At 40.7% G+C, this 20,684-nt stretch overlaps 3 protein-coding genes across 7 annotated transcripts in view; 1 reads left to right on the forward strand and 2 right to left on the reverse strand.

The window, feature by feature from the left end:
• Window positions 1-20,684, forward strand: part of LOC114641514 (gastrula zinc finger protein XlCGF7.1-like) — a 688,851-nt gene that overhangs the window by 475,302 nt on the left and 192,865 nt on the right. For both annotated transcript variants that reach the window (XM_051927979.1, XM_051927980.1), the window contains one exon: window positions 17,521-17,854. The gene's annotated coding sequence lies outside the window, so the exon portion shown is untranslated. The remainder of the gene's footprint in view (window positions 1-17,520; window positions 17,855-20,684) is intronic.
• The window catches only part of LOC114641540 (tigger transposable element-derived protein 1-like), a 769,935-nt gene that overhangs the window by 317,768 nt on the left and 431,483 nt on the right, over window positions 1-20,684 (reverse strand). Inside the window, exon 5 of the mRNA XM_051927830.1 lies at window positions 2,247-2,313. The gene's annotated coding sequence lies outside the window, so the exon portion shown is untranslated. The remainder of the gene's footprint in view (window positions 1-2,246; window positions 2,314-20,684) is intronic.
• The window catches only part of LOC114641539 (zinc finger protein 501-like), a 419,195-nt gene that overhangs the window by 135,321 nt on the left and 263,190 nt on the right, over window positions 1-20,684 (reverse strand). The gene's annotated exons all lie outside the window — the stretch shown is intronic.

Genomic DNA, 20,684 nt, shown 5'->3' on the forward strand with positions numbered 1-20,684 from the left:
TTGAGAATAAGCCTGAATTTATACTCACACACTGAAGATGATTAACAGTTGGATTTTCAATCTTGGATTCTGCCTCACGTGTGATGAAGGGTGTGAGGCCGAGCGTCGGTGATGTGGCACTTAATTCTAGGGAGGCAACAGTGCAACACGTCCTAGAAACACAGTCAAGAAGGATAAAGCTACAAAATGGCAACAGGCCACACTTACAATTTAGTAATAAAAGCAGTTTATTAATTGTCAATTCATTATTAACACCAAATGCTCATGTATTAATAATCTCTAATGTACAAGGCCTACAAGAACTCAAAGTAAAGAAGCAGAAAAAATAATTAAAGCAAAACAAAACGCCAAGAACGTTCACAATGTAACAGGCCTGGCTCATCTTTGATTAACTCTGCTGGCTATCAGATGAAACGCAGAAAGCAAGCTGATGAAATGTCAGCTAACAGGAGCGCCGCAGAACAATCCCACCACTCAGGTGCGTCCTTCTGAATGAAGACAGACCAGGGAGGGCAGCTGGCTTTGTTCACGTCTTACAAGTCTGTCCTTCTCAGAGTGCCATCCAGTTTGTGCTCCAGTCCCAAACTCCAAATGTGCTACGGGGTGCAGTGGGGTTGCCGAACTGGAAGTGGCACTCTATACAGGGCTGATGAATGGTGCCATAAAAATCAACAAAGTGACTGGTCACAAATGTCACATTACGTGTTTGTGTGATCTTTGTGATGACATTACAGTTTCAGAACATGCTAACTGATAAATAACAGACTTATTCAATGCATGGTCACAGATTTGAAATCAAAAACACATGAACTCTGAAGTCTGCATGTCACGGCTGTCTTCAATGGTCCACTCAGGAGTGACTGACAGTTCTTTTCACCAATCAGCTTTCTTCTTTTGTTCTCAGTTGTTACCTGCACTTTTCTGTGCTGTCCTTTCTGATTTTGTCCTCGTCACCTCTGCCACTGACCGTATTTCATCGATGTCACCTCTTCATTTTGTGGTTTACACTTTTTATATTTCTCTGCCTTCTTGCATTTCATAGCCAATGTATCCTTTTTAGATAAGTCCTTGTCAGAGTCAAGCTATATTCACACATTAGAGAACATCAATGACATGAAATGTAAAAAGAGTGTGGCCAAAAAATGAAACATAAACTTACAAAATACAGAAAGTCCAAGCAGAGTGAACCAATGGTGAGTAGTGAGGGGGTCAAATGTGACCTTCAGTGGTGGGGGTACAGAAGGGGCCACTTCTGTTTTTTGGAGTTTTTGGACAAGTAAATGAAGCCGAAGCTTTGTGTAGCTGACACTCTCTCAGAGCAGAGCTTTCTAATCATCCATCCTGCTGTTGGGAGTTTATTGAGCTCCTGTGGCCTCCAGCTTGTAGTCTCGATGTGAAGAAACGCTGTCTTGGGTATCGATATGAAGAAGGTGCAGAACTCAAACTGAAACCTGAACCAACACATTCGGAGTATAGAGCGTCCTTCACACACCACCCCAGGATATACTGACATGGAGGAAAGGAACATCCGTTATATTTTTAGGTTAATTTATCAAATGAACAGCTGGGGTAGCAGAGATCTCTGTGTGTTTCTGCTTTGTCTTCTTATATGTCTGAAAATAAAATCAGTTCATTTAATTTTCATTGTGTTGTGCATTCATTATGGTGTCCCATTTCTCATAAAATTATTATTATTACTTTAAATAATATTCCTTCTATACATTAGTTAATATTCTTCACAACTGTCGTCCCCTGTGCCAACCCTAACATGCTGTTGTGACACTCTCTTCACGTCTTAAACATTTCTCTTTGAACCCTGAATGTTTAATTTTATTTGTATTTCGATCTTCTTAAATTCCCACTTTTGGACTCACCCTTGACACACAGCTGATGAATGTGTTTGGGTTGCAAAGACTCTTTAATCATTTACTGTATAAATGATAACCTCAATTAGTGTAAAAGTCTTATAAAGCCCCTGTACATTGGTCTGTCATGTGACGGCTCTCTTTTTAGTCTCCTGTCCTCCTTGACTGTCCCTCCTCAGTATCTGATTGGACAGCATTGGCTGTCAGATGACATCACTAAATGACTTCTTCATTATCAGGGTTAAGAACGGCTGTCTGCACTCAGCCCAGGTGTCAGCCATCAGGTGACATCCCAGAAACGGTACAAGTTCATTGCTACTCAGATAAGGCCCCATCTCCAAAGCTCCAAAGCAAAAATATTCCCCTTGTTGTCAGTGGCACCTCCTGGTAGTTGGCACGGCACTGTGGATTTGATTTGACTTCTCCATTTTTTCATTATTACATTGAACTTTTTCAGATGTGTTCAGTCCCTGTATGGCTGATGTACTGGCAGTACAGTTTCTGAGTCCTTCATGAAATATTATGTGTTGCTGATGATGGCTGATACAGGAGGACCACGTTCAACATCCAGAACAGCTAAGAGGCTTACCACAAGTAGGCCAGTCATTTATGAATATGAAGGCCACTGCTGTCTGAAAAGCGTTAACCACAGTTAGGACAACACTAGGTTTTTTGTTGTACCTATAATTTGTTGAAGAAGATTCTTGCTGTTTGTGAAATATGTGTTGTATTCCAGAGTGTATTCACATGTGGCTCTGAGGTAACCTTACATCTAGAATCTGTTTCACACTTTCAGTGTTTTCTCCACTATTCTTATATACTTATTAGCTACTTTCAGCTGGAGTCCTTTAACCCTTTAACCGCCAACTCCCTAAATATTCCCCACGCCAGGTGAAATCTGAACAATTTTCGTTTTTTTACTTTTTTACATTTTTTTAACATTTTTTACATTTATTCAAGCAGTATTGACCACTAAATGTTGTGCAAGTTCTAGAAATGGGCAAACACATAATAAAACACAAAATGTACCTTTTCTCAGGCTTCCACAACAATAAACTTTCATCAACTGTAACTGACGGTCCTGGCATGTAGGGCAACTGAAATGCTTCAAATAAATGGTCAATCAAAGGACGTAGCTTGAACAAGTGGTCGCGGTTTGGATCTTTCTTATCTGGCTCGTTTCTGTTGTCATTCAAATGAAAGAATTTCAGCAGCAAAGAGAATCGGTTACGTGTCATGACAGCTGCAAAAATAGGTGTTGCATACATAGGATCTGTAGACCAGTACATCTCAATATCTGGTTTTCTGATTATTCCCATCAACATCAAAATCCCAATGAATTTTTTCATTTCGTTTTCATCAGTGTCTACCCAAGCACGAACACGGGAATGTGGAGGTAAATTGGGATTTTTCTCAATAAACTGTGCTGCATTAAGATTTGTCTGATGAGCAAAATGTCTGATCAAATCAGGTGACACAAACAGCTCATAAAACTGCTCAGCAGTGTAATTGTTTACATCAACAGTAAAGCCACACGTTGCCTCAAACGGATGCAGAAAAGGTAGTTCACCTCGGGCAGCAGTCCAGTTGAGATGCTGGGGATACACCCACTCATCGCCGTCATCCGATGCGCCGTCATTCACAGTATCATGCAGCGCACGTTGCTGATCATCATTGTCGCTAAAATCTTCTTCAGAACTGCTACACTCATGATCAGAATTATTGTCCAAAATCGCCTGCAAAACCTCACTTGAAGTCAGTTTACGTTTCGCCATATTCACAGCTTTCACTTTCGAATCACATCACGTGATCGGCCAATACAAGCGCAAAGTTGTCGAAATACAACGTAGTAATAATACCCACGCCAAACTGTCAGTTATACTATGCGCCAGGCATTCACATAACCACAGGCAAATGTGCCAGATAATTCCGGCAGTAGGGCGTCAGCATTAAAGCTACGATGCCGGATATATCCGGCAGAGGGCGGTTAAGGGGTTAAAGCATTCAGAAGATTTCCTTCTTTTGTTTTCATTGAGGAGCCAAAGGAAAGATCATTTGTCATTTCTGGGACAGGCTTTACTCCAATATGAGTTTGTGTGTGTCTCCGAAAACTTCATCTGGATGAGTACCCTTTACCACATACAGAACAGGTGTACTGCTTCTCTCCAGTGTAGATCCTTCTGTGGCACCTAAGTGCACTTGGACGTGAGAATCATTTACCACACTCTGGACAGCAATAAGGTTTCTCTCCAGAGTGAATTCTCATGTAATCTTTAAGAGTCCTACTGTCTGAGCAAAACTTGCAACAGTCAGAACATCGCTGTTGCTTACCAGAATGAATTATTTAACGATTGTGAAGAGAACTATTAAAGGAGAATCACATTCCAAATTCAGTTCAACTGCAAGGCTTCTCTCCAAGATAACTTCTATTATTATACAGAGATTTGAGGCGTGAGAATTGTTTGCCACACACTGTAGGGTGCTTTGTTGTGCAAGCTGCTTATCACATTCAGGACAACAATAAGGTTTCTCGCCAGTGTGAGTTCAGATGTGGGACTGAAGTACACTTAAGTCTAAGAATTGTTTCCCCCATTCAGAACAGCAAAAATATTTTTCTCCAGTATGGATTTTGGTGTGTCAATGAAGACTTTTCTTGTTTGCGTAACATTTTCCACATTAAGAACAGACATACTGCATTTTCTCTTCAGTGTGAGTTTGTGTGTGTACTCGAAAACACCTACTGTTGAAAAACCTTTTTCCACATTGAGAACAGCAATATGGCTTCTCTCCAGTATCAATTTCTGTGTGCCTTTGAAAATTGAGTTTGTCAGAATATTGTTTGCCACATTGCGGACAACAATAAGGTTTTTCTCCTGTGTGGCATTTTCTGTGCCTCTGAAGATTACTTCTAATGGAGAATGACTTACCACATTCTGAACAGCAAAGAGGTTTTACTCCTGTGTGGATTTTTCTGTGCCTCTGAAGATTGCTTATACATGATAGATAGATAGATAGATAGATAGATAGATAGATAGATAGATAGATAGATAGATAGATAGATAGATAGATAGATAGATAGATAGATAGATAGATAGATAGATAGATAGATAGATAGATAGATAGATAGATAGATAGATAGATAGATACTTTATTAATCCCAATGGGAAATTCACATTATCCAGCAGCAGTATACTGATACAATAATTAACTAATTTTTGCTTTTAATTCGACTCCCATCTTGAACTTCCAAGCCAACAGTCTCTGTCCTGAAAGTTAAAGTGATGTATCAAAACACAAAGCTCATTGTTATAACTACCACATAGGGGAGTGTAACCTGTGGGGGGCATTTTAGCACCCAAACCCTGGACACAACCACAGACATACAAGTTTCAGGTTAAATATGAATACATTTTAAAGAAATTAAACACAATCCCAGTGAAGACATCCATCCGTGTCCTCCATCCACTATACGGGTCTTTTGAGTAGACAAGTTGCCATTGAACCAGGTCAGACAGCCAGCCCATCCCCACCTTTCTTTACAGTTGAAATTTTGAAGTTAACAAAATTAAAACAAAACACAACAACCTAACTGGTAGAACAGCAGCAAGTGATGGGAACTTTTTTTTTACCCTGTATCTCATCAAGATATGAGAGCATATCCTTCATGAAGTCAAAAGTAAATAACAAGGAGGACACGACTTCTTCAATATCTTCATTGTCTCTTCTTTGGTCTAATTTTCCACTCATGTGAGTTCCTTCATCCTCGTCCATATCCAGAATTCTTCACTTCAGTTCTGTCCCAACAAGTCGGTCACAAGCAGTCAGGATGTTTTTGATCAATGAAGACTTTTTTTGTGAAAATGAAAACAATACAGAGTGTGACGTATTTTATTAGGAATATCAACACATTAACTCCACATTCACTCAAACTTCAGTCACATTGGCTTGTGAACACACCGATATGACCACAGCTTGTCATATGAATGCTCAGCTCGATTGATTTCTCTTCTTTTTGCCTCTGCTGTACTCTCTGTATTCATGAGGTGGAGTAAAAAAGAAAGAAGAAACTCCAGCGTACAACCAAAGCAGTTCATCTTCAAGGGAACGTCATGTCTAGTTGGAAACCATTCAGAAAGTGCACAGATAATTCAAAAGGACTAAGTGCTCTCAAGTAAGAAAAGCATACATTTTTATTTACTAATACACTGCTGTAAGACAATCTGTACGTCTACAGGAATTGTACTGAAGTGAGAACCTGAAAGACAAAATAGTCCAATTAGCACAATGTAGTCACTTGTGAAGGCCAAATTCATCATTTCAAATAACAGGTCATTTAACTACTAAAACACTCACCTAAACATATTGCAATAGAAATGCTAATGTAAAAGGTTATACATAATTTAAAGTGTTTACCTGAATCAGACTGACTGATGACTGAATGATATCGAAAAGGAAAAAGAGAATCCTCACCTTTATAAGATTTGCTGTGTTTGAGTCGTAAGAATCATTTCACTACACTCAGTACCTGACAGGGCTGGCTGTGCCTTTGTGAGGACCACACTTTCAATGCTACAAGGCACAGCAATACGGATTATAAATATTCTGCATTTCTGCAAATCAATTTTGTAGCATTTCAATCATTTGAATACATTACAATTTACTAACAACTACACATAACCATAAATATGCTGACCTGCACATTTAGTTAATGTTACCTAATGTCGCAGATGAAACTGATCTTTGAAGAACAAGGAAAACAGTCAAAAAGTGACACTCCACAAAAGGAAGCCTATGAAGCCATTCAGTGCCTACATTTTAGGAACAGTAAAGTAAATTTGATACAATTCATTGTACTGGCATAAATAATTCAGATAGATAGATAGATAGATAGATAGATAGATAGATAGATAGATAGATAGATAGATAGATAGATAGATAGATAGATAGATAGATAGATAGATAGATAGATAGATAGATAGATAGATAGATAGATAGATAGATACTTTATTAATCCCAATGGGAAATTCACAAATTTATACAAATACTTGTTAAAATTCAGTCACCATTTTCAATTTGTATAAAAGTTTGGGTATTTATAGGTGAAAACACTTGACTTTCTACTGTATTCCAGTTCAATAGTCTCATACCACATTATACTTTTACAAAATATATTTTACATTATGACATATGGAGTGAGCATACACAATATCAAGGCCTTGTGAAATGTGTGAGTGAGTGAGAAAAGGAGAGGAAGGCAGCATACGCTTCAGTCATAGAAAAGGAGGGACGGAGAGAGGAAGGTCCTTGCTGTTCCCTACCTTGTCTGGAATTACTGGAAGCAGAAATAATTGCCATTTAATAAATCAGTTAGAGCACACAAACCCCCCATGTTTAAGACCACTATTCTCTGCCCCCATGATGCCATTGACTTGACGCAGGGCTGAAGAAAGACACAAGTCAGTGAAGGCCTCACTGGAGACCTGCTGTGTGACCCGTTGGTCAAAGTCTGTTTGTGAAGTTCTAATACATAAAATGAGTGTCAGAGAACATTTAAACTGAGAATTAGGAAGCACTGCCTGTGGTACACAGAATGGCCTTCTTCTCGTGTGGAAACTGAAGACGGCCGTCTTGGCTGGAAGAAAATAAAAATTCATAAATACTGTAAGATGACAAATTCTGAGAACTGCTGTTCTTCATTTAAAAAAAGCTTGAAAAGTTACACACCTTTAATGTTGGCTTTCCAAAGTAAGAGAAGACACCTAAGAAATGTAAATCAGGAAACTGAAATAAATTCTATGAATACAAAATAGCATGCTATTTCTTTTAATAAGAACAAACATAATAATAAAAGATACAGCCAATGATGCTTTTAAACATTTATGAAAATATATTATATGTTGCCAGTCAATTGTAGGTAATGTAACTCCATAATTACATTCTTAAAAATGAAAGTATTTGTATTATGATCTTTGTCATATTCTACTAAATATTTTAAAGGAGAAAATTGTGTTAATAAACAGTCATGAATTCATTCATCTAAAATTAATCAAAGCAAGCTTTTAAAAAGGTGGTAAAGTACACAGTATAGTATTTTGTCAAATCAAATCTTGTTGTTAAGGTGGAGACCGAGCTGTATTCAAATGTGTTAAAGTGTCAACTGATCAAAGTTGACAAGTTCTGAGAGCTGCACATCCCTCAGTGGACCACCGCTGTCCTTCTGTGGCTCTGGAAGTGGCTGACGAGGCCTACAGAATCTGACAAGCAAACTCCTGAGCACAACAAACAACTGTGGGCTCCTCTGTGGACTTGAATATACGTATGTGTCTCTGGTGAATATGAAATAGATATAAAGTTCTTAACACTGACAGATATGCATAAGAACAAACGTTTTACTTTATTTAAATTGAAAAAAAAAAAACAAACTTCAAAAGCAATATTGTTGAAGAATGCAGGAGAGGTAAGCATGAAACGCTGAATATTGCTTTAAGAGTTTAAACAAACTACACTATCATTGAAAGAACTTTACAAAATAATACAATAATAATAATAATAATAATAATAATAATAATAATAATAATAATAATAATAATAATAATAATAATAATAAAACTGGCTGTTCTTTTCCCCTTTGTCTAGAGTCTATTTTGAACTTTCTTGAAGAGGAGTTAATTGAATATTGCTGTAATACTTGACCTTTGTTTGTAGCTACTTGTTAAAATTTTCCATTATGTACTGTAAATATATATACAGAACTATGAAAAAGGTCATCTGAAGTGACCCAAGTGTATTCAAACTTAACATTAATATACGAGAAAAAATAATATATCCACTATTAACTGCGTTTGTCTTAGAAACTTTTCCACTTTTCAGTTTAAAATCCCTTGATATTGGCTCAATCTCTCTTCACTGTCTTTCTGAAATATATTTTGGTATCTAAAATATCAGGTTACTGTTAAGTTTTGCTTCTGATTAGTTAGCATATACGTGATATACAGGACAATTATAGGGCAGAGCAATTATAAGTTCTTAATCACGGTCACTGATAATTTGATTACAAACCGTTACACTTAGATATGGTCAGTTATACTCAACAACGGACAATTACATATAATAATAGTTATTATAAAAAATAATCGACAGCTGAATCTGTCGATTTACTGCTCCGAATTGAGTTTTCCGAACCGCCCTGTAACAATACGCTACACAAACGGACCTGCTTGTTGTTTAATTCTTTCTAAGAGCGCTTAGTATTGCACAGCACCTGAAAGTCGATTCAACTAACATCTTTAATACGCTCTGGTATAATCCGTACCCTACCAGTAAAGTATGATATTATCTAATATTAATAAATTAGTTATTGAAATGCCTGCGTTTACAGTGTCCGTTTTAGGAGGTCAGAAATCAAGCAGGCTGTGAGTTTCATGGACTGCGCTGTTTCTTTGTTTTCGTGACATCGCGTCAGTAGAGAGTGCGTGACGTTAACAATGCATTGTGTCCTAAATGACAGCGCACACGCTTTGTGATAAAAGGCCAATGTGTCTCAGTTTGTTCATTAATATATTTTGACAGTGTATTTTAATCAGGAATATTATAAATATATTACCATATTCATTTCCGCATGTAGATAACGTTTGGTGAAAATAAATAAAAAAGTGACAATACATATAATAGTTATGTTGCATTGTTTATAATTAACAAAACTCATCGTTTATCTGAAATGTTCTCCTTTGTATTTTACGTTTGACAACGGAATTCTTCAGTGTACAGTCGATTTACTGCACTTCTGAAGGTGTACATTGTCGTTATTCTCCATTGCATTTGCCACCCAGTGTAACGCGTGCCAGTGTAAGTGAGGGGCGGCAGACGAGCTCACGTAACGGGAGACAAGGCACCTCCTCACCCTGATGCCATGAGGGCTCTTCTCATAAATATTACCATCTGGAGCTTTTTCTCATTCCTGCCAGTTTACTATTATTATTATTATTATTATTATTATTGAACACGTATGTAGAGGACATGTGTGTCTTATTTTATGTGTATGACAGGACCTTGAATGAAAGCCTTGAATGAAACTCCGTGTTGATGCTTTGGGTAACACGACAGGTGAGGAGCAGAGAACGTTAAACGTGTCAGTGACTGCGGGGGATTGTGGGACTGAAGATGGTTTAATAAAACAGAAACGACAAATGCTTAGTCTGTCAAGAATTCTATTTACTTTGTTGTGCTGCGGTTCGGAAGTCTACTTATTTACTTATTTTGATAAGATGAATTCACAAGGAAAGGATGTTGCTGACAAAGTCGGATGTTTTTTTAAAAGTTTGGCTCCAGATGTGCTTATCCAGCTGCTCCTTCTTCTCAGTACTTGAGTGATCTTTATGTCCACCTCTGGATGAAATCGCAGTTTCTTTTCAACATTTTGTCTCATTAATGCAGAAATCCCGAGGCTTTCCCTAAATTGCAGAAGACGCTGTCCATTGCACTGATTCTGTTTTAAAGACAGTTGTGATTAGTTATGCAGAGCTCGCTTTTACTCACATTGCTTTTTGGAAATCAATAATACAAATCAGCTACAGATCTTGGAATCACTGAATAGTAAAAACGTTTAATGAGGAGTGTCGTGCGCAGATACAAGTCGGCTTTGGTGAAGCGTTTCTTAGCCTCTCTGATATGATCGACATGGGGTGTCGCTAGACTGTTATAATACGTCCTGACTTATGCAAAACGTGCTTATTAATTTGTTACAGATTCTAGGTGGACAAGACTAAACAGCAAAGAACGAGGTTACCCATATGAATCGTTCATAATGTCAGCTAAACGTATTTGTTAACTTACACACAAGTACTACATAACTCTTTTTAAAAAGTCCTTTTTTAACTTTGTGCAGGGACCATACGCGAACTCCAGCTAGGATTTAAACTCGCGTCAGCACACCTTACAGATGCAGCAGGACTAACTGCTTTTACGGTTTGACGTACATAAAATTAACATAAGAGTGGCTGAAGTCGAAAATGATCTTCACGCCCAACTTAATCCGGTCTGCAGCAATATCTACTTGGAGCCGTTCAGCAGATGAGGGGCTGAGCAAATCGGCTGCTGACTGCGCAGATATCAATGACGTCATGACGCTAGCGGCCTGAAATTCACGTGACAGGCGCATTTCAAACGATCCTCAGAGCGGAGGTTGAAAAGCTCGACAAGTCTTTATCCAGCAGCACATCACTAGTCTGTTTTTATGAGACCCTCGTGTAGCGACTTCTTCACGACCATAAGATCAATCAAAGAGGAGGAAGGTGAGACAGAGTCGAACGTGGGGATCGCGTACGGGTGGGAATGCCAGCAATGAGGAAGATAGCGACATGCTGAGCGGCTTTAAAATTGAGGAAGTGCCTGACACCACGTGATATCGCATTTAAGTGCTGGGGATTGAGCGATAAGTGGAGGCGGCGGCGGCGGCGGCGGCACAGCAAATCGCACCTTCACGAGTTTATTGTGGATGATGGGGGTCGCGCACTTTTACCTGGCGCTACGTTAATTTATTTTCCGGTCGGTGTCCCGTGAAATGCAATGCTACATCTGACTTGGCGGAGGCGCGTTAACTCGGGATTGCTTCTGCTCTCTTCGCGCTCGTGCACTTTTCCACGCCGCTTCTCTTTTCTCCGTCGGGCACGCGCTTGTTCAGCCGCTCGCTCCCGCACGGCCCCGTCGTTCATTTCTGGGCACTTTTTTTATATACTGTAGGCGATGCAGAACATCTATCTAAAAGTGCAGTTTGCTAGGCAATTCGTAAAGTCTGTTTGGCACTGAAATATTTCCTTCGGGTTTTTATTGTGTTTCCTGGACACCTGCGTGTGCAGACAATAAAAGAGGCGTTTCATGCCATTGCAGGTAGGTAATACACAGGCAAAAACACCCACAGTTCCATAAAGAATCTCAATCAGCCTAACATTCTTATTGCCAGGATTTCCAAATGTGATTGGGGCACATGGGACTGATCAGAGTGGAGTTTGATCAAACATTATTTGGAAAATGTACCTCTCCTCCTGATGAATAATCAGACACAGTGTCTTCATCAAGTATTTGACCTTCATCAATATCTCGTAAGTCAGACACAAGTTCTAGGGATATGACATTCCCTGCAACTGACCCAACAAAGAAAGAGGACTATATGGAACATACCTATGACACACATGGAGGACAAATATATGCAATGACCATCCTTTACCTGAAATGAAGTGACCACTGCATCCTGCCACTGGTTCTGAGGAGGAGCTTTCCCCTGGAATGCCCTCAGAATCAGGTTGATGGGCATTTTGCTGGAGAGCCAACTCTTCTGCAGGGGTTAGGTCTGGACCGCGTGGGCCTCCACCTGTTTTCTGCTTGTCTGCCTTCTTATTAGCTTTAAAATTAATGTTCTTTACATTATATATGATTCTTTATGTCAACAATTCATTAAATAGTTATATACCAATATTTATCAGTTTGAAGTATATTCTTCTACTTCACTTTATCCTGTTCCCATGTTCTCCTTGTGCTCACGTTTGATCTGGAATTACATATTAAATAATAATTAATCTGACACATAGGAAATGAAACACTGCTTTCAGTAAGTTCAATGCATACGCGTTTAATATGTCAGCCACTTTTTGCCAGCTGTCTTTTCTGGTTTGGGCTACTTTTGCAGTGTTACCCCTTGTGTATATTAAATCTTGAAATTCTTCATGTCCTTCAAATAAAAGGTCTTGTGTGGGGGAAAAAAATGCACCCGTTCTTTCGTCATTTTGTTACAGCCTATCAAAGACTAGCTGATCATGTTTTCTAGACTCAATATATATGGGCTTTTCAATCAGCACGGGCGCGCGCATTCATCTCGGATGATTAGATCCAGCTACACTAATCTAATACACAGCTGCGTTTGAAAAACCAACTCATCTGGATGAGTTTCACTTTCATTAACTCCTCCAAGATGAGGCATCTGATCTCGGATGATTTAAGCGACGTACGGAAAATACCCCCCAGGACTCAAGTCAATCGGAGCTGTTTGTGTCCAACCACATGAAGACCTCAAAATAAAAAATGTGAAAGCTGCAGAGCCGCGACTCGACTATTATGGGCTGGAGCTCAACTGTCTGTCCTCATTGTTTAAAGTGTCAGTGCTGCCTCAGAGACCTTGGTGAGCAGATTCTGATGCCCATGTTGGTGAATCCCTGTTGAGCCCACTCCTATCTTGTCCCTCAGACCCTCGTGCCACTAGGTGGTCTTTAGGTACGATTCCTGCGGAAGTCTCTTTTTAAAGGGCATATCCATCTTGTGGTCTTCCACCTCCTCAGATGCTCCATTTCATTTCCAGCTGCTTATCTCTTCCTTATTTGCTGACTCAGCTGATATCTCCGTGATTTCCACACACAAGTCCCATAGTTGCAGTTCATTAGTTTCTGGTTCAACTTGCAGATTATTCACACTTGATATGCCAACAGACCCTTCAGCAGTGCTGTCAGGATCAGTAAACTCTAAATTATACCAATTTCTACTTTGCCAGCCCAATCTAATACTTTATCTGTTTGCCACCATCTCTGTCCACATATCTCCCAGTTTGCCCCTTTTTTAGATAAACACAATGACTCCATCTTAACCTGTGAGTTTGCTCAACTTCAACATCAACATCTTCTACTGGGACTGAAGAGTTTAGAGTCTCCTTCTCATCTCCAGTGTCTTCATTATCTGATATAGTGTTAGATAAATCTCTTCATCTCTCTCACTGCTGGTGGTATGTCGATTGTCACCTTTACTGTTGACTTTATGGAGTCTAGAATGGTGGGTCCTTCCAAGAGCACCACCACGTCTGACACCTTTCACAACTCCATCCTGTCCAATGACATCTGCAGGTCCCTTCCATTCTGCACAGTCCACTCTTTTGTCGTCCACTTTGCCTCAAATTTATCATTTTCAGAATTAAGCTGTCTCTGGAGTGCTCTCCGTATTCGGTCTGAACACTCAGCTTCAGTAAATGCTCTTCTTGGAGTGTGCAGCACTGGAATATGTGCTCCACTGACACACTCCTAGTGGTGCCTTCTAGGACGTGTGGTCTGTCCACGAGAACACAAGGAAGATTTGGATTTCGGCCAAACACCATCTGATATGAGCTGTACTCATAAATATTGTGCATGGTATTCTTCACCATTAGTGCCCTGTGGCACTAATCTGGCACTAACCAGTCACATCCAGTATTCTTTATCACTTTCTGTATAATTTCTGTGAGTGTCTGATTGTGTCTCTCAGGTAGTCCATTACCCCTGGGACTGTATGCAGTGGTGGTCTTTGTTTCAGTGTTAAAATTCTCTGTCATCTCTCTGATTCCCCACCATTATCACTAAGTAGTTTCTGAGGAGCTCCATGTACTCTTATTTAAGAACGAATGAATGAATTGTATCACAATTTCTGATGGTCTCTTTGTCTTTACAACACTTCCTGCACTGAAACGTGTGAATGTGTCAATGATGTGAAGACCCCGTACTCCTGTTTGATGTTCATGTCAGTCTGTAGCCGCAGTTTCATTGTATTCATAGGCTAGCAGCAAACTAACAGCTGCTCTGAGTTTGGGTTTGCCGTGTTTCAGGCAAGTCTCACAATTCTCAACAATTTATTTAAGTTAGGAAGCCCAATCTGCCTCTTTGTTTCCGGAGCAATGAAGCAGTTTGTGTAATCAGTCCAGTGAAGGAGGTCCACATTGGAGGTGAAGGTTTAACAAAGCCTTTTACTTCTCTCCTGTTCTCCTGTTTTCTGAGACTCTTAGAATCTCACGTTCACAATGCTCATCGTTTTTTATTTCTTTATCTGAGATGTCCACACAGTAATGAGCAGAGCTGGTTAATTCAAGAGTCATTGGCTGATTAAACATCACTGCTTTGTCATTTTCATTATATAAAAGTGTCTCTGCCCTTTTTAAGGATGTTTTACTTAACCACATTGGCATTCCAGCTGGCACCACTTCTGTATCAGTGCCACATCGTGTCTCTCCAATCTTTACAGGAATTTTCACTCGTTTGGTGGAATGCACAACTTTGCCACCTCCAAATATGAAAGCTCTGCTGCTTGAAATGTTTGAGTTCCTCAGCTTTGTGACTTCATTCTGGTCAGGCTGACTAATGTCGTTGTCTACGCATTTCTCTCCATAGCTGTGAGTGTGCCAGTAGAATCATCCATCCATCCATTTTCCAACCCGCTGAATCCGAACACAGGGTCACGGGGGTCTGCTGGAGCCAATCCCAGCCAACACAGGGCACAAGGCAGGGAACCAATCCCGGGCAGGGTGCCAACCCACCGCAGGACACACACAAACACACCCACACACCAAGCACACACTAGGGCCAATTTAGAATCTCCAATCCACCTAACCTGCATGCCTTTGGACTGTGGGAGGAAACCGGAGCGCCCGGAGGAAACCCACGCAGACACGGGGAGAACATGCAAACTCCACGCAGGGAGGACCCAGGAAGTGAACTCAGGTCACCTAACTGCGAGGCAGCAGCGCTACCACTGCGCCACCGTGCCGCCCCAGTAGAATCAATTACCGCTAATTCTAAAGATTCGACCAAAACACTAAATGTGTCTGAGTTTGACTCCTTTGTAAATGACGTCATGTTTCATTCTTTACAGTCCTCTATTTTCCAGTCTCCTCTGTTATTATCACCTGTTCATTTATTTTTCTGTATTCTTTAGCCCAGTGCTCTGACGATAATGCATTTTGATCTCCTACCATATTTGTCTAACAGGTTACTGCCTGGCAATGGCGACTTCTTCTGGCTGTCTTGCGAATGCCACCTGTTGTGTTGTCTCTGACTGGTGAAATACGCAGTTTCATGTGTGACAGTAATGTCCATTGTTACCAGACTTCACTTTACTACAAAAATTCTCATTGCGCCAATTCCATTGAAGCAAAACTAAGTGCCATCCATGCTGTTAATGCCAGCTGCCTTTGGTTTGTATCTAAACACGCCATGTCCATCAGCTTAAAAGATCACACAGCATCAGGACAGCCATGTTATATCTACACATGCAGGTCACTCCATGTCACATCATCACACTTATGGACCTCATCGTCACAGATTTTAATGAGACTTGGCCTGCTGATTTGGTCATCTGAGTGACCCATGGAACTGAAATTACACGTGTCTAGGATCAACAATAATAAGGAGATTTAAGATCACAAAGCTTGATGACTTTTATGACTTTGAAAGGCTATTTCTACCTAAATAGAAGTGAACAGAAATTGTTCTCATGTCGTTTTAAAGCTCTTTTACAGCTCTGTAGTTTGTGAAAATACTATGTTATCCCCAAAATGACAAAATAACCATGTTATGAGTGATTTTAATGTTAAAATTTAATATTAATATTTAATTTTAATATTGGCCAATTATTTTTACTATAGCTACTTTATAATGTTGTGAACAACTCCAGAATATTTGATTTTGTTAAAATCTGTGATAATGAGGTGCCAATGTGTGATGATTTGGTGTGGAATTACCCATCAGGAGTATCTCTGCTCCAAATCGATGATCTAATCCACCATAGAAACTGCACTCGCCCTTTTAACTCTGTAAAATCTGAATATGCCTCATAGTTACGATCCTTTTTCTCCTTTAAACACAACATCAAGCCTTTCTATCAGAATAGTCACACCTTCATCTTTGTTCAGGTCTTCTGCTCAAATTGACATCTCAATGCTGTTCCAGTAAGCGACAGTCCAACCCCAAGTGCGTGTTTTTATTTCTAAGCTCAGTAACCCGTGTCCATATTAAATCTTCATTTTTCAGCTCTCGTATGCCTTTCTCTTGTCAAATGCAGGCAGGATTCTATAATTATCAGCCATCCTCTACTATGAATGTTAAACTTAAATAACAACACAACACCTTTGATGTTAGCCACACACTTTTTATTCTTCTCTCCCATAAAACACACCCGTCATGAGTAACCTCCTACAAACCCACTCTCTTCAAACCCTGAATGTCCTTCTCTCAGTCAGGATGCAGTCCTGTAATCCCACAAATAGGAGCACATATATAAGATATAGAATATAACAACTTAACAGAATAAAGCTCCTGATGTGCAGCTCAAGTCCAGCGAGGATATCCAACAAAGCCCTAAATATGACGGCTTTAATAGACCTGCCATTGCTGTGTCCAAACATGATGGTGCCGTGTATATAAACTGTTGTCATATCTACATGGTGGGACTGAAATGTATGCAAATCCCCTTTAATGAAGGTCTGCAGTGCACTTTGATCACATCTGAATTGTTGGATTTGTAATTTTACACTGTGAGGCAGAGGAGGAAATCAAGAAAAATGTGACTTTGAACCAAACATCATGGAGGGCACTGTGACCCTGAAGTGTGCTCATTATTTTTCCTCACTTTATGAAGTTAATTCTACACTTTTATTTTTCACAGGACTTTCCTATTTCACTTGGTCATACACTGAGGTGTTTAATGGTCTCCATCTCAGGGCTGTCTATGTTAGAAGTGAATCTGAGAAGAGAAGAGCAGACAGTTAAAGAGAGAGAAGAGTTTCCCACAAAGCATGGCCTTTGCCAAAGAAAATGGCATGGATGAAAGAATGGTGGATATTAAAGAAGAGGACTGTGAGTGGCTCACACCAGAGGATGTGTGTGTGAAGCTGGAGGATCACGAAGAAAGAATTTCAGTTTTTAAAGAGGAGGAGGAGTGCAAGGGGGTGACTGCTGCTATTAAAGCTGAGGATTTGAATGATTTCTCCGTTGGTCTTGAACTTCAAAAGCATGAAACTGAGGATATTTTCAAGCAAGATGCCTGTGAAGAATCTCCATCCAGTTTACAGTCCTGGTCAACTAATACGGGACGACTGGCTACGCAGGAGAATTTGGCAGAGCTGAAATCAGAGTTATCAGAGTCTGAAGAGAAAATCACCGAGGAAAATGGGAGAGAAGGAGAAGAGTCACCTGGGAGTGTTGGAATGGGTGAGTAATGTGATTAAATATAAAAGAAAGAGAGTGTTTATAATTCTAACGGTGGGTGCTTTGATGTTTTTAGAAGATTGAAATGAAAGTGGAGAACACGGTTAACTGAACTTGGATAAAGACCACCTGCTCAGGTGCACGATAACAAACAATAGGTTACCTAATAAATGATAAATTAGAAAAACTTGGGTGAATAAGGAAAAATCTAAAGTGTTCAGCGCATGACTTGAACATCTTGAAGCTTTAACTGAAGCTGTGACATATGTTAGGCCAACAGCGCATTACGTTCAATGAGAATATTAAAAGTCATATTTTGTTAAAAATATATATATTTTTCTTAAATTGTGTGGCAGTTATGGCAGAAATGTCCATAAAAAGAAATAAGAATCAAATCCTCACCCCTGTGCTCTAAATAAGAGTGAATTTGCTCAAGTCAGTGCACACCTAATACGTGCCTCATCTTTCTAATGATAATCTCGTGCACTTTGATGTTAACAGTGACAAGAGCTACCTGTCCGAGCCATGATGACATTCAGGGGGTCTCAGGGTCTTCTTTCATCATCTTGTGTTCTGTTCTCAGCCTGAACTTGCTGGGGCAGCATGGCCTGGACAAGTTGGCAGTGGTGTGAAATCTTCACTTGGAGATGATCTTGGACTCTTCTGTCTACCACAGTCACATCGGGTCAATTTGGAGTCACCACTCCACTTCACCTGCATGTTTTAGGGGATGAGGGGAAGAACAAGTATAACCAGAAACACCATTCAGAGCCCCTGTGTAGAACAACTGTGGGCAGGATTTGACCCCAGGACACCTGAGCAGTAAAGCAGCTGTGCTAAACACTGTGCCCGCCTAACACAGGCGGATATATTTGTATGTTTAGATTTAAGGTCAGATTATGTTCTAGAGGATGTAAATATCATCACATACATTACAATTAAGAAGAGAAAACCCAAATTCAGACACATTATTGGGTAGGAAGGCTCTGATTGGAGTCTTTAGAGCTGATATAGATAGATAGATAGATAGATAGATAGATACTTTATTAATCCCAGGGGGAAATTCACATATTCCAGCAGCAAAAATATTAAATTAAAGAGTAATAAAAAATGCAGGTAAAAAAACAGACAATAACTTTAATAATGTTCAACGTTTACCCCCTCTGGTGGAATTGAAGAGTCGCATAGTTTGGGGGAGGAATGATCTTCTCAGTCTGTCAGTGGAGCAGGACGGTGACAGCAGTCTGTCGCTGAAACTGCTCCTCTGTCTGGAGATGACACTGTTTAATGGATGTAGTGGATTCTCCATAATTGATAGGAGCCTGCTCAGTGCCCTTCGCTCCGCCACAGATGTTAAACTGTCCAACTCCATGCCAACAATAGAGCCTGCCTTCCTCACCAGTTTGTCCAGGCGCGAGGCATCTTTCTTCTTAATGCTGCCTCCCCAGCACACCACTGCGTAGAAGAGGGCACTCGCCACAACCATCTGATAGAACATCTGCAGCATCTTACTGCAGATGTTGAAGGATGCTAGTCTTCTAAGGAAGTACAGGCGGCTCTGTCCTTTCTTGCACAAAGAATCAGTATTGGCAGTCCAGTCTGATTTATCGTCCAGCTGCACTCCCAGGTATTTATAGGTCTGCACCCTCTGCACACAGTCACCTCTGATGATCACGGGGTCCAAGAGGGGCCTGGGTCTCCTAAAATCCACCACCAGTTCCTTGGTTTTTGCTGGTGTTCAGGTGTAGGTGGTTTGAGTCGCACCATTTAACAAAGTCATTGATTAGGTCCCTATACTCCTCCTCCTGCCCACTCCTGATGCAGCCCACGATAGCAGTGTTGTCAGCAAACTTTGGCACGTGGCAGGACTCCGAGTTATATTGGAAGTCCGATGTATATAGGCTGAACAGGACCGGAGAAAGTACAGTCCCCTGCGGCGCTCCTGTGTTGCTGACCACAATGTCAGATCTGCAATTCCCAAAACGCACATACTGAGGTCTGTTTGTAAGATAGTCCACGATCCATGCCACCAGGTATGAACCTACTCCCATCTCTGTCAGCTTGTCCCTAAGGAGCAGAGGTTGGATGGTGTTGAAGGCGCTAGAGAAGTCTAGAAACATAATTCTTACAGCGCCACTGCCTCTGTCCAAGTGGGAGAGGGATCGGTGTAGCATATAGATGATGGCATCTTCTGCTCCCACCTTCTCCTGGTATGCGAACTGCAGAGGGTCGAGGGCGTGTTGGACCTGTGGCCTCAGGTGGTGAAGCAGCAGCCACTCCATGGTCTTCATCACATGTGATGTTAGAGCGACAGGCCGGAAGTCATTCAGCTCACCAGGACGTGATACCTTTGGGACTGGGGTGATGCAAGATGTTTTCCAAAGCCTCGGGACTTTCCCCTGTTTCAGGCTCAGGTTGAAGATGCGCTGTAGAGGACCCCCCAGCTCTGATGCACAGACCTTCAGCAGTCGTGGCGATACTCCATCTGGACCTGCTGCTTTGCTGGCACGAACTTTCCTCAGCTCTCTGCTCACTTGTGCTGCTGTAATTGTTGGTGGGGATGTCTTTCCTATGCTGGTATCAGCAGAAGGATGTGTAGAGAGTGCAGTACTCCGAGGTGAGAGTGGGTTAGGGTGGTCAAACCTGTTAAAGAAGATGTTCATTTGGTTTGCTCTCTTCACGTCTCTCTCGATGGTGGCACCCCGCTTCGAGCTGCAGCCAGTGATGATCTTCATCCCATCCCACACTTCCTTCATGCTGTTGTTCTGCAACTTCTGCTCCAGCTTTCTCCTGTACTGCTCCTTCGCCGCCCTCAGCTGGACTTGGAGTTCCT

The sequence above is a fragment of the Erpetoichthys calabaricus genome, chromosome 5 (assembly GCF_900747795.2).
Source record: "Erpetoichthys calabaricus chromosome 5, fErpCal1.3, whole genome shotgun sequence".
Taxonomy (NCBI): domain Eukaryota; kingdom Metazoa; phylum Chordata; class Cladistia; order Polypteriformes; family Polypteridae; genus Erpetoichthys; species Erpetoichthys calabaricus.